A 14,542-nucleotide genomic window follows, 5' to 3' on the forward strand; every position below is an offset into this window, starting at 1 on the left:
GTTCTGGTCCTGGATCAGCTGTGGGGTCTTAGAGCTCTTACTCCTCTGCCCAAGGGGGAGGGGCAGTGGTTGCATTCAATGATCTCGAAGGTCCAAGTGCTCACTCTTCTATTCTCTGTCCTGTTCATACAGACAGAAATGGGCCATTTTTGAGCATACCTTCTCTTTTCCTCTGTCTCCATATCTCGCTTCACCTGAGCTTCTCTTGTGGTGAAGAAATTCTGAATCTCTTTCTTTGAAAAGCTGGCCAGGGAATATGGCAAGATTGTATTCTCGATGCCTGAGTTCTGGGAGTTTTTATTTTGGAACTGATGTGGAATCCAGGATTAATACAAATATGGTAGTCCCATCTGAAAGTTTATCATTGAACAGCAGGCAGACCAGCCCAGCTACCCGTCTATGTCACAGTGAGGTTTGGAACTCGACATCTCAGCCTCAGTTTACTCTCTTGCACGTGAGTTGAGCGGGTGCAGGAGGACTAGGCTGTGCCCTTCCCTCTCATCCTCAGCACTTCCCAGAAAGGAAAGGGAAGGCTGGAGAGGGTGTGGCAGCAAGCTTGGTCATGGATCCCTGACAAATGGCCGACTTTATTAAATGCCTACTGTCTGGTAACTGAGCCAGAGATTGTGGAGCAGGGAGACTAAGAAGGCAGCTTTTGACAAACAAACCCTGCCTGTTCTTGGCTTTTGGGCCTGCATCAAGTTGTTTTCTCCATTTGGCATGCCCTTCCTCTCTTCTTAGCTTATTTAAAACCCTCACAATCCAGCAAGTTCCACCTCTTGCCTGAAGTTCAGCAACCTTTTACTGAGGACCTCGCCATTCCCCAGCCCTGTTTGGGGGATACAAAGATGAATAGATATGTAGTCCCTTTCCTCAGGCAGACTGTACTGTATATATTTTCCTGCTTGGGTCATGGTGGCTTCATATTTCTTCCTTTCTTCTCTCCAGCTAAAACTGAAGCCCCATTGAGGACAGAGGCTATATTTTGTGGGCTCCACAATGGCAAATAGATGGGGAAAATATGGAAATAGTGTTAGATTTCATTTTCTTGGACTCCAAAATCAGTGTGGATGGTGACTGCAGCCACAAAATTAAAAGAGGCTTGCTCCTTGGAAGAATAGCTATGACAGACCTAGACAGTGTATTAAAAAGCAGAGACATTACTTTGTCAACAAAGGTCTGTATAGTCCAAGCTATGGCTTTTCCAATAGTCAGGTATGGATGTGAGAATGGACTATAAAGAAAGCTGAGCACTGAAGAACTGATGCTTTTGAACTGTGGTGTTGGAGAAGACTCTTGAGAGTCCCTTGGACAGCAAGGAGATCCAACCAGTCAATCCTAAAAGAAAGCCCTGAACATTCATTGGAAGGACTGATACTGAAGCTGAAACTCCAATACTTTGGCCACCTGATGCAAACAGCCAGCTCATTTGAAAAGACCCTGATGCTGGGAAAGACTGAGGGCAAGAGGATAAGGGGGCAACAGAGGATGAGATGGTTGAATGGTATCACTGACTCAGTGGACATGAGTTTGTACAAGCTCTGGGAGTTGGTGATGGACAGAGAAGCCTGGCATGCTGAGGTCCATGGGGTCGCAAAGTATCTGACATGACTTAGTGACTGAACAACAACAACCACTTCAAGTTGGGTGATTCACTAGAAGGATGACTCACAAGATGCAACAGCAGGTTTTAGTCACAGCTGAGGTCTTACAGCAAAGGATACAGAGGAAGGCAGTGGGAAAAATACACACATCGCTCGAGGATAACCTTCTGAATTTTTCCCTACCCAGGGCCACACAGGAACAACTCACAGCAAACTACAGGGACACTCATGACATGTCTGTGCCCAGGGAAGTCCACCAAGTCTCCAGGTCTGAGGCATTTATAAGACAAAACTCAAGTCTCAAATGAAAGGTACTTAAAGCCAGGTACATCATAACTCTTCTTAAACACGCCTGAGAGGACCTCCTGAGCTGGTACAATACACACCATTTCTCTGGACAGCATGGTCAATCAGAGACATAAAGAACCTGCTGAGGGCCATTGTCCCAGGGGTATAGGTCACGGGTCAGTTATGATGCCAGGGTCCCTTGGAGACATACAAGGACTGATACACGAGACTTTCTGTATTAACTCTTTCTTCTAAACTGTGTCTGATACAGTTCATGTCCCCTCTCAGTGTGCCCAGCGTGGGGCTACACAAGACCTGGCCTCTTCTTTGAGCTCCGCTCAGATACACGTCACTATCTACTTGTCTTCTCCAGTCCCCTAGACACTGGCATGTGAATATGTCAAAATCTGAACCTCAACACCCCCCACCCCGCCACCACTCTTCCCCATCTCAGTAACTGTCAGCATCATTCACTCTATTGCTTGAGCCCCAAACCTGGGCATCATCCTTGATTCTCCTCTTCCTTTCACCCCCTCATCCACAGTCGATCCATAATTCCTATTTTTAAAATTTTTTTTATGTATTTGGGTGCGCCAGGTCTTAGTTGCAGCACTTGGGATTTTTAGTTGTGGCATAACTCTTAGTTGCAGCTTGTGGGATCTAGTTCCCTGACCAGGGATCAAACCTGGGCCCCCTGCATTGGGAGCGTGAAGTCTTAGCCACTGGACCACCAGGGAAGTCCCTGTAATTACTATTGATTCTCACTCTGAGGTGTATCCCAAATGTGACCACCTCTCATTCTGTCAACCAGTCTGGTCCAAACCACCATCGTCTTTCATTTGAAATACTCATCTGCTTGGGCTTCCCTGATGGCTCAGTGGTAAAGAATCTGCCTGCCAGTGCAGGAGATGCAGGAGACACAGGTTCAATCCCTGATCTGGGAAGATCCGCTGGAGTAGGTAATGGCCTACCCACTCCAGTATTGCCTGGAAAATCCCATGGAGAGAAGAGCCTGTCAGGCTACTGTCCAGGGGGTTGCAAAGAGTTGGACATGATAACTAAATGACAACATCAAAGCTCCATTTTTTTTAAAGCATTTGTTTCTTTCAGTTATGTGCTGATAAGTATTTCAGTTATTAAGAAAAAGACACTTAATATATTTTTAAAAAGTAAAACTAAAGTTTAGTGCTTAAGGTTGCAACTTGCTGCTACTGCTAAGTCGCTTCAATCGTGTCCGACTCTGTGTGACCCCATAGACGGCAGCCCACCAGGCTCTGCCGTTCCCTGGGATTCTCCAGGCAAGAACACTGGAGTGGGTTGCCATTGCCTTCTCCATTGTGTGAAAGTGAAAAGTGAAAGTGAAGTCGCTCAGCCGCGTCCGACTTATAGTGACCCCATGGACTGCAGCCTACCGGGCTCCTCCATCCATGGGATTTTCTAGGCAAGAGTACTGGAGTGGCTTGCCATTGCCTTATCCGAGGTTGCAACTTGGGTACAAATTAAAAAAGAAAACTAAAAGAATGCAAAGAGGGATTGGGATGGTATATATATCAGGTTTCTGAGGTAGCTGGCAAGGTTCTACTTCTTGACCTAGATGAGAATAAGAAGGTATGACTTTATAATGCTCTATTAAGATGTGCAGTGTTTTATATGTTATACTTTATAATTTAAAGTAATTACAAATATGTATATCAACTATTCAAATGTCAATTATTTTAATGCAGATACCCTTGTGTGTTTTCATTTCAGGATCCCTGAAGACTTCCTTATGGATTTTGTCTCTGGGAACAAGTAAGTTCCTGTATGAGTTTAACAGAGAATTTAAAATGTGTATCATCACTTATAGTCAGAGTCTTACAAATGAAAACAAAACATCATTTCCCTTATCAAATTGGCAGAGACTTTTCAAAAATGTTGTTACTCAGTGTCGGCCAAAGTATGAAGACACAGGTACTTATATGCCCTGCTGGTAGAAATGTAAATGATTACAACCTTTCTAGAAACCCAGTTTGTAGTCTGGAACAAGGGTCTGAAAATGTTCATATTCTTTTTCCCAGTAAGTTCAATTCTAGGAGATTTATGTGAAGGAAATGATGAGAGATTACATGCAAGAATGTGCCTTGCAACAATTTTGTAATACTGAAATCTTGGAAACAACAGAGATGTTTAACACTCAGGAAATAGTATCATCACACGGTAGAATATTATGCAGCCATCAGCATGGATGGTTTTGTATATTGGCACATAGAATAATGATGATGGTAGTGGTGGCCAGGATTTATTAATCACTTACTATTTGCCAGGGATGACTATACCTCTTTAAATGAATTCTTGTATCGTTGCAGCAGTGCTTTGAGGTGAGTACTATGATTATTCACATTTTGCAGATAAGAAAACTGAGGTTCAGAAAGTTATAGAACTTGCCCAAAGTCACACTGTAAGTAGCAGTAGAGCCAGAGCTTGCATCCAGGCCTGAATACTCTAAATTTACATATAGGCTGTTAATAGTAATAATCTTTAAGTGATAGGATTATAGTGATTTCTTTTTTCTACTTTAAATTATCTTTTATACTCTTAATTTTATACAACCATCACTTATCAGTTTTATGATCAGAAAAAACCAGCAGCTCCTCCCAGGTATTCCTGCCACCCAAGGATATACCGACTTCTGGCAGAAGTCTCTAGGAGCAAAGGGAGGGCCAAGGGCCTTGGGGCCGGAAATACTGAAGAGTTGCCTGAGGCTCGGCCTCCCCAGCTCCGTGGCTAGTCCACACTTTGCCTGAGAACACTGCCCCTTCACTGGACTGGACAAGCAGCCACCTTGGTCTGCGTTCTGTGCTTCTGTACAAGTAGAATCTTGCTGAGAAAAGGAATAGCATATGGGCAGAGACAAAGGGCAGGAACGGCCTGCTTTTTTAATTTCCTACTAAAATTGCCTCCCTGAATTCCTGTGTCTCACACTGCTTGCCTCGTAGCTGTGCCCTATGTAACAGGAGTTCCAACTTGGCATCTCTGGTATGCTGTACCACCTCTACCCTTATACCAGGGCTCAGGCAGCCTCCTTCTGGCTCTGACTAACCAGCAACCTTGTTTAGGGGGCTTCATGTGGCTGCCAGTGGGTCATCACCACTTTGTCTTATTTCCATGCGTGTATCCGCTACTCCACCTTCCTCCTGATCACAACTGGTGTTTTCCCTAAACTGGGATCTTTTAAGGGAAGATGAGGCCAGAAAACGCAACAGACTCAGTGTGACACCCACCACCCCCCACCTTTCTGTAGACCTGGGAAGACTTACTCAGTGCTCCTGCCTTACGAAGAACAAATTGGCCCATGAAAGAAAGACATTCTGGGAGTCTGCCCCAGGTTAGCCAAGAGACCTGGGCATGAAACTGAGCTCTCTGGCTTCCTGGGCCCCCTGTGCTGTCTATATTTAGCCAAGCTGCCCCGAGCCTTGTCCACCTTGACTGAAAGCCAAAGCAGGCAGTTTGCTTATAAATGTTCTGTGCCTGCCAGCTCATGCCAGCCAACCATTTAGATATCAGTTTTAAAATGTGAGGCTCCCCTTGCACCCAACTCCGAGGGTCTGCAGAGAATACACACCAAGGGCTCCACAGCCCAAGTTTTTCCCAAGGCCAAGAGTGACCTCAGCCAAGTGCCTGAAAACGAAAGGCGTGTCTCTCACCGCTTCATCTTGGCAGGGCTTAGCCAGCAGCTCCCTCTCAGTCCCACTGTTCCTGGTCACAGTTCTTTGAGTGTGTTGACCTACTTTCTCCCCTTCAGAGGAAAGACAGAAACCAATAAATGTCTCGCGAGAACTCTTGCTCAGAGGAATGGTGACTCTGTCTTCTGGCCCCTCATCCTTTCCCTGCTCCATTATCACTCTGCTCTGCCCACTTCAAGCATGACTGGAGAAGAACCCTGAGTGTTGCTTGCTGTCCCCATTTTACAGCTGTATTTTCAGAGGCAGCATGGCCCACATATCACAGGGATGGGGACAGACCCTGCCCACCTTTCCTTCCTTTCTTTTTTCTTCTTTTTTTAAAAAAATATTTATTTACTGAGCTGTGTTGGGTCTTAGCTGTGATGCATGAGATCTCCACTGTGTCATTTGAGATCTTCCCTTGCCGTGCATGGACTCTCCAGTTTTGTTGCATGGGCTAGGTTGCCCCATAGCATGTTGGATCTTAGTTCTTCAACTAGGAATCGAACCTGTGTCCCCTGCATTGCAAGGCAGATTCTTAACCAATGAACCACCACTTTCTTTCCCTAGTACAGCCCCCACTGTTAAGTGCCATGTGCTGTAGTGAGCTTGCTTCTGCATGAGAACCTTTTGGAGATCTGCAGGGTGTCTCTGATTTTGTGACTGGTGGCATGTTGAACTAAGAGACATCCAGCTTGACCATTTCCTACATCTTTGGCTTGGGCCTCTGAAAAGTGTCTCAGGTGTCTCAAGTCTGTAGTTGCCTTGACAGGCAGAATCCTTCTTTGGACGGTGTACACAGGTGACTCTGCAATACTCTCCATTGAGATTTTTAGTGGCAAATTGATCATTTTAAGCTGTCTTTACACTTCCTAGTCTGCATGCCATTGCCCACTTCATCTAGCCATCAGTTACAATCAGCTTGGAAAATACATGCCCATTTTAATATCAGTCTGAGAAAAATTAATTAGGTGGATAAGTCTGCTGCGGTTCAGAGGTAGGGTATGGCTACGTCATATAATGAATTCCAGAGTGCCTTTGGGATTATCAAGGGGCTTTAATAAGCTGCCATGTCTATTCTCCATGACTGTAGATAATCAAATTGATCTTATTTAGCTCCCCTATTCCTGGCTGCTTTGTCTCCTTTCTTCCCAACTCGTCCCTGTGTGTATAGCAGATTATATACAACCAGCCTGTCTTCTAGCATCCTATCAGATTTCATTGACATTGGGTAACATGTGGTTTCAAAAAGATTGCAGGTCCTTTTCACCAGCTCTAAAATTATATTAGAGTCATGATGGCCACAGGAGCCTGCACCTCTGCAGCAAGCTGGGCCAGGGGTGGGGTGAGCCCTCCCCAAGAGAGCTGAGCCAGCAGCAGGTGAGGAGACAGGGCATAGTTGCAGACAACAGTTGGGGATCTCTGCTTTTGGGGGACCTTTCCTACTTGTGGCTGTGAAGTGTCTGTCCCCCCGCCCGACCATCTGGGTTGATTGGAGGCAAAATGAGAATGAATAACAACAGGACCTCTGTCTCCCCAGGACTGGAGAGGGGCGGGGGTAACTGGGATGAACTGTGGGCAGTGGATAGAAAGAGTGATGTTACTGAAGAGGTGAATGATGGAAAGGATGATAATGAAAATTATTACCTTAAAGGATACCTCAGAGTTTCCTCAAGACTCTGAAGTGAGAAGAGCCAGATTGGCAGGGTAGAGAGAAGGACATAACATTGGAAGAAGCTTGCAGAGCCTATCTTGTCATAGGCAGCGCACTTTGATGCCTCACTGACCTAGGAGACCTTCTGTAATGAGGGCAGTGTTTCTTTGTGCTCTCTAATATGGTGGTCAATAGCCACATGTGGCTTTGGAGCACATAAAATGTGGCTGGTGTGACTGAGGAACTGAATTTTTAGTTGTAGTTAATTTTAATTAAATTGACCTACATGAAATGATGCTCATCATCACTAATTATTACGGAAATGCAAATCAAAACTACAGTGAGGTGTCACCTCACACCAGTCAGAATGGCAATCATTAAAAACTCTAATAAATGTTGGAGAGGGTATAAAGAAAAGCTAACCCTCCTACACTGTTGATGAAAGTATAGGTTAGTACAGCCACTATGGAAAACAGTATGGCAGTTCCTCAGAAGACTAAAAATAGAATTACCATATGATCCAGCAATCTCACTCCTGGGCATATATCCAGACAAAGCTCTAATCTGAAAAGATAACACACACCCCTATATTTGTAGTAGCATATTCACAAAAGCCAAGACATGGGAATAAACCTAAATGTCCAGTGACAGAGGAATGGATAAAGATTTGGTGTGTATATACAGTGGAATATTACTCAACCATAAAAAGAAGGAAATAATGTCATATGCAGCAACTGAACGAATCAGGAGAGTATTACACTAAGTGAAGTAAATAGCAAAGACAAATACCATGATGCCACTTACATGTGAAATCTAAACTATGACACAAATGAACTTACTTACAAAATAGACCCACAGACATAGAAAGCAAACTTATCAAAGGGGAAAGAGGGTGGGGGAGAGAAAGATTGGGAGTTTGGGATTAGCAGATGCAGACTACTATATATAGGATGGATAAACAATAAGGTCCTAGTGTAGAGCACAGGGAACTATATTCAATATCCTGTGATAAACCATGATATAAAAGAATATGAAAAAGAATGTGTGTATATGTATGCGTGTGTGTATGTATATATATAATGTATGTATAAATGACTCACTTTGCTGTACAGCAGAAATTAACACAATATTGTAAATAAATTATACCTCAATAAAATGTAAAAAATAAATACATAAATTGACCTACCTGCATGTGGTTAGTGTTTCTCCAGTGGGACATCACAGCCCTAGAGTCACAGTTGACTCAGGCAAATGGGGCCGTCCACTGCAGAGCTGTAAAGTACTGACTACAGCCGACAGCCCTGGCATAAATCCTGGTTTGCCATTTACTAACTTTGTAACCTTGCAGAAGTTACCCAACCTCTTTGAGCTTATTTTCTCATCTGTAAGATGGAGAGTCTAACAGTGCATAAACCACAGAAAGCTGTTGGAAAGATTGAATGAGGTAATTCATGTAAAACTCTCAGCAAAGTGCCTGACATCTGTGACGTGCTCACTAAATGGTTACTGTCAGGATGTTTTGATGTTAAGATGTAATGATGTTTAGACCTATCTTATTTTTCTGTGCTTTGGTCCTAGTCATTGAACATCAGTAAATCAACCTGACTTGCTAAGTGCCTGAAGGTGTGAGGATGATGACATTTGCCCTTATTGGCTCCCTTGAGCTCCATAGCACAGGATCTGTTATTTGATTTTGTAGCTTTATTGAGTCTGAGCTCTGAATGAAATGAGGTTTTTTAATGAAAGAAAAGATGAAATTGTCAAGGTCAGAATAACATGAAAAAAAATCACATGTCCCACGTTCCCAATTTTCCATTCATTGAACAGGCATTTATTTGCTGAGAGACTAGTGATTACAAGCACAGACATTGGAGCTAGACTGACTGGGCTTGTATCCATTACTTACTAGCTGTGTGGCTTGGACAAAGTTACTTAACCTCTCTGTGTCTATTTCCTACTTCTCAGTTGAGCATAGTAATAGCAGCTGCCTCATAGGGCTGTTGTACATATTAAATGAATCATACAATGGAATATTGCTCCACCATAAAAAGAGTGAAATAATGCCATTTGCAGCAACATGGATGGACCTAGAGACTGTCATACTGGACAAAGTAAGTCAGAGAGAGACAAATATCACATGATAATACTGATACATGGAACCTTAAAAAGTGGTACAAATAAACTTATTTGCAAAACAAATAGAGTCACAGATGCAGAAAATTATGGTTACTAGCGGGAAACTGGGGTGGCGTATGTGTGTTTTCATTCACTCAGTCATGTCTGACTCTTTTGCGACCCCATGAACTATAGGCCACAAGGCTCCTTTTGAAATCTCCATGGAATTCTCCAGGCAAGAATACTGGAGTGGGTTGCCATTTCCTTTTCCAGGGGATCTTCCAGACCTAGGGATTGAACCCAAGACTCCTGCATTGGCAGACTGATTCTTTATCACTGAGCCACCTGGGAAGCCCCATACACTACTGTATATAAAATAGATAACTAATAAGAACCTACACAGTAACGAACTCTACACAATACTCTGTAGTGGCCTAAATGGGAAAAGAATCTAAAAAAGAATGGATATATATCTATGTATAACTGATTGACTTGCTGTACACCTGAAACTAACACATTATTGTAAATCAACTATACACCAATAAATTTTTTTTAAAGATTAAATGAATCAGTGCATGTAAAGCACTTATCAAATCACTTAGTACTAATAATAAACTGTGAAGAAAGCTGAGTACTGAAGAATTGATACTTTTGAACTGTGGTGCTGGAGAGGACTCTTGAGAGTCCCTTGGACTGCAAGGAGATCCAACCAGTCCATCCTAAAGGAGATCAGTCCTGGGTGTTCATTGGAAGGACTGATGCTGAGGCTGAAACTCCAATACTTTGGCCACCTCATGTGAAGAGTTGACTCATTGGAAAAGACCCTGATGCTGGGAGGGATTGGGGGCAGGAGGAGACGGGGACGACAGAGGATAAGATGGTTGGATGGCATCACCGACTCAATGGACATGAGTTTGGGTGAACTCCTGGTGTTGGTGATGGATAGGGAGGCCTGGCGTGCTGCAATTCATGGGGAAACAAAGAGTCGGACACAACTGAGCAACTGAACTGAATTGAATAATAAGCACTTGATAAATATTGGCTGATGTAATTAACTATATGCTCAGTACCATATTAAGTGCTGGTAAAACAAGCACCATCACTGCTTAAGGTTATCGGCTAGTAGAGGGAGAAAGCTACATGGAAATAGAAATATAATAAGATATAGACAATAAAGATGGAAGCATGCTCAGGATACTGAAGGGACATCAAGAAAGAAGAGATCCAAGTTGGCTTGGAGGGCAATATGAAAACTTTTAATAGAGCTGGAGAACAGTTAGTGGTGAACAGTTAGTGGTGGGGTGCGTTGAAGGTAGGTACATGTTTGTAGAAATAAATAAGAATGATGTGTCCAGAGAACTAAAGGCAGTTGATCAATTGGTATGCCTAGGATGTAAAGGAGAGGGAATAAATGGAAGATAAGGTTGAAAAGGTCAGCAGGAAACAAATCCTAAAAGACCTTATACATTAGGTTTAAGAATTTGTACTTTATCTTGAACAATGGAAAATCATCAAAAGGTTTTAAGTAGGGAAATACCATGATTGGGCATTTTAGAAGGACCCTACTGGCATCGGAGAAGGCAGTGGGAGCCCACTCCAGTACTCTTGCCTGGAAAATCCCATGGATGGAGGAGCCTGGTGGGCTGCAGTCCATAGGGTCGCTAAGAGTCGGACACAACGGAGCGACTTCACTTTCACTTTTCACTTTCATGCATTGGAGAAGGAAATGGCAACCCACTCCAGTGTTCTTGCCTGGAGAATCCCGGGGACAGTGGAGCCTGGTGGGCTGCCATCTATGGGGTCGCACAGAGTCGGAAACGACTGAAGCGACTTAGCGGCAGTACTGGCATCAGTTGGGGGGAAATACTAGAGGCAGAGATGCCAAGCTAAGAAACTACTGTAGTCATCCAGGCATAAGATGATGAGGTTGATGACCTAAAGTAACTGTCATGGGGATGGAAAGATGGGGAATAGTACTGGAGATTGAATTGACTGATGAATACAGAAGGAGGACCAGTTTTGAAGAGGAAGTCGATGGAATCATTTGGGGCCATATCAGGTTTATATAAGGCATTTGGAACTCGTGGAAGAAGGAGGTTAGCACTGGACATACAAATATGGGAGAAATTAGAACTCTGCATCAGGCCCCTTTTTTCTCATTCTCCACTTTCTTCCTAGGTTATTTATTCCCAGGGCTTTAAATACTATATCTATATTGATAAGTTCAGTTTCTAAACTTCCATCTCTAGCCCTGACCACCTCACTGAGGTCTATCTAGACTTCTATAGCCAGCCATCTACTTAGGATCTCCAGTTGGATGACTCACACACATCTCAAATTTAATATGTCCAGAACTTGCTTGCTCCTCCCCTTGTCTTCCAGTCTCAGTGGCACACACTGTCTGTCTAGTTGCTTCAGTGAGAAACAAGGGTCAGACACTCTGGTTGTTCCTTCAAGTTGCCTTTGTAAAAATTCCTTCCTCTTAGTCCAACAAATGGACTTAGGAACAAACTGGACTTATGAATGCATTCTTGGAATGGAACTCATTCATAGGTAGGGGTCTTACTGTATGTTTATTGGAGAGGGGACTGGTGGAATTTGCTGGGTGAGGGATGGGAGGTGAGGGAAAGGAAGGATCAAAGGTACTTGTACAGTACCTGGTAGGTGCTCAATGAATATTTGCTGAATGAATGGGTCGGGATATGGATGGAAGTTGAAGCTGTGGGAAATGTGTGATCTTAGGATCACTTCAAGGAGAGCCTGAAGAGTAAAATGAGATTCCAAAGAGATGTGCAGAGGAAGGGATGCTTACAAAAGCAACTTGAAGGAACAACCAGGGTGGTAGGAGGAGAAGCCAGAAAGTGTGAGAGTACAGAAGGCAGTCCTGCTTCCCTCTCCAGAAGTAACCAATGCTAACAGATGGGTGGGGAGCCTTCCAAATCATCTTCTATATATTTACATACATTCACAAATGTTTATATTGCATGCATATGTAGTTTGGGGTTTTATGTAAATGAACTCATAGTACATGCATTATTCTAGCGCTTGCTTTTTTAAAAAAATAACAGCTTTATTGAATTGAGCTGTACTTTGCACACCATACAATTCACACATTAAAACTGTACAATTCAGTGGTTTTTAGTATATTCATGGATATATACAACCACCATCATAGTCAGTTTTTGGAACATGTTCATCACCTCAAAACAAAACCCTGAGCCCTTTAACTGTTACTCACTTATCCCCAGTGCCCACCCACAGCCCAAAGACACCACTGATCTCCTTTCTGTCTCTATAGATTAGCCTATTTTGGACTTGCCTATAAATGGAAGCATGTAATACATGGTCTTTTCTGACGGGCCTATTTCTCTTAGCACATGTTTTCAAGGCTTATCTATGTTATAGCATGAATCAGAGCTTCATTCTTTTTACTGCTGAATAACATTCCATTGTACATGTACACCACATTTTTTTATCAGTTCATCAGTTAGTGGACACTGGGTTGTTTCCACATTTTCAGTTCAGTTCAGTCGCTCAGTCGTGTCCAACTCTTTGCGAACCCATGGATTGCAGCACAGCAGGCCTCCCTGTCCATCACCAACTCCCGGAGTTCACTCAAACTCATGTCCATTGAGTCGGTGATGCCATCCAGACACCTCATCCTCTGTCATCCCTTTCTCCTCCTGCCCCCAATCCCTCCCAGCATCAGAGTCTTTTCCAATGAGTCAACTCTTCACATGAGGTGGCCAAAGTACTGGAGTTTCAGCTTTAGCATCAGTCCTTCCAATGAACACCCAGAACTGATCTCCTTTAGAATGGACTGGTTGGATCTCCTTGCAGTCCAAGGGACTCTCAAAAGTCTTCTCCAGCACCACGGTTCAAAAGCATCAATTCTTCAGCACTCAGCTTTATTTACAGTTCAACTGTCACATCCATACACGACCACTGGAAAAACCATAGCCTTGACTAGACGGACCTTTGTTGGGAAAGTAATATCTCTGCTTTATAATATGCGATCTAGGTTGGTCATAACTTTCCTTCCAAAGAGTAAGCGTCTTTTAATTTCATGGCTGCGATCACCATCTACAGTGATTTTGGAGCCCCAAAAATAAAGTCTGACATTCTTTCCACTATTTCCCCATCTATTTGCCACGAAGTGATGGGACCACATGTCATGATCTTAGTTTTCTGAATGTTGAGCTTTAGGCCAACTTTTTCACTCTCCTCTTTCACTTTCATCAAGAGGCTTTTTAGTTCCTCTTCACTTTCTGCCATAAGGGTGGTGTCATCTGCACATCTGAGGTTATTGATATTTCTCCCAGCAATCTTGATTCCAGCTTGTGCTTCTTCCAGTCCAGTGTTTCTCATGATGTACTCTGCATATCAGTTAAATAAGCAGGGTGACAATATACAGCCTTGATGTACTCCTTTTCCTATTTGGAACCAGTCCAACCAGTCTGTTGTTCCATGTCCAGTTCTAACTGTTGCTTCCTGACCTGCATATAGGTTTCTCAAGAGGCAGGTCAGGTGGTCTGGTATTCCCATCTCTTTCAGAATTTTTCACAGTTTGTTGTGATCCACACAGTCAAAGGCTTTGGCATAGTCAATAAAGCAGAAATAGATGTTTTTCTGGAACTCTCTTGCTTTTTCCATGATCCAGCGGATGGTGGCAATTTAATCTCTGGTTCTTCTGCCTTTTCTAAAACCAGCTTGAACATCTGGAAGTTCACAGTTCACATATTGCTAGCTGTCATGAATAATACTGTTATGAACATTCAATTACAAGTTTTTGTGTGGACGTTTATTTCCATATCTCTTGAATATATACCAAGGAGTGGAATCGCTGGTATTTTGCTGAAAGTTTTCACTTTTGTCTCAGGTTCAAAGGATTTGTTAACAAAATAAGCCACTCGTTATATACAAATAAATAATACAGATATTTATTAGAGGATTACCTAATAAATATAGATAATTTTTATGAATTATATAAATTTAAAGATAAATATAAATAATTTTCAACATACTAGCATTAAAAGAAAAGAGAACTAGAAAGAGCAGAGAATACATCACAAAATTGGGTTTTGACCAACATCCAGACTTAAAGTCCTGTGTCACAGCACATCTGGAGTCCCGATTGGGAAAAGGGTCCCAGGCAGTGTGTCCACTCCGTGGGTGAGACG

The 14,542-nt window shown here is 43.0% G+C and overlaps 1 long non-coding RNA gene across 7 annotated transcripts in view; it reads left to right on the forward strand.

Moving 5' to 3' along the window:
• The window catches only part of LOC133242330 (uncharacterized), an 89,576-nt gene that overhangs the window by 23,921 nt on the left and 51,113 nt on the right, over positions 1 to 14,542 (forward strand). For all 7 annotated transcript variants that reach the window (XR_009734848.1, XR_009734844.1, XR_009734847.1 and 4 more), the window contains 2 exons: positions 1,792 to 1,915; positions 3,642 to 3,683. This is a non-coding gene — a long non-coding RNA (uncharacterized LOC133242330). The remainder of the gene's footprint in view (positions 1 to 1,791; positions 1,916 to 3,641; positions 3,684 to 14,542) is intronic.

Source organism: Bos javanicus, chromosome X (genome assembly GCF_032452875.1).
Source record: "Bos javanicus breed banteng chromosome X, ARS-OSU_banteng_1.0, whole genome shotgun sequence".
Lineage (NCBI taxonomy): Eukaryota > Metazoa > Chordata > Mammalia > Artiodactyla > Bovidae > Bos > Bos javanicus.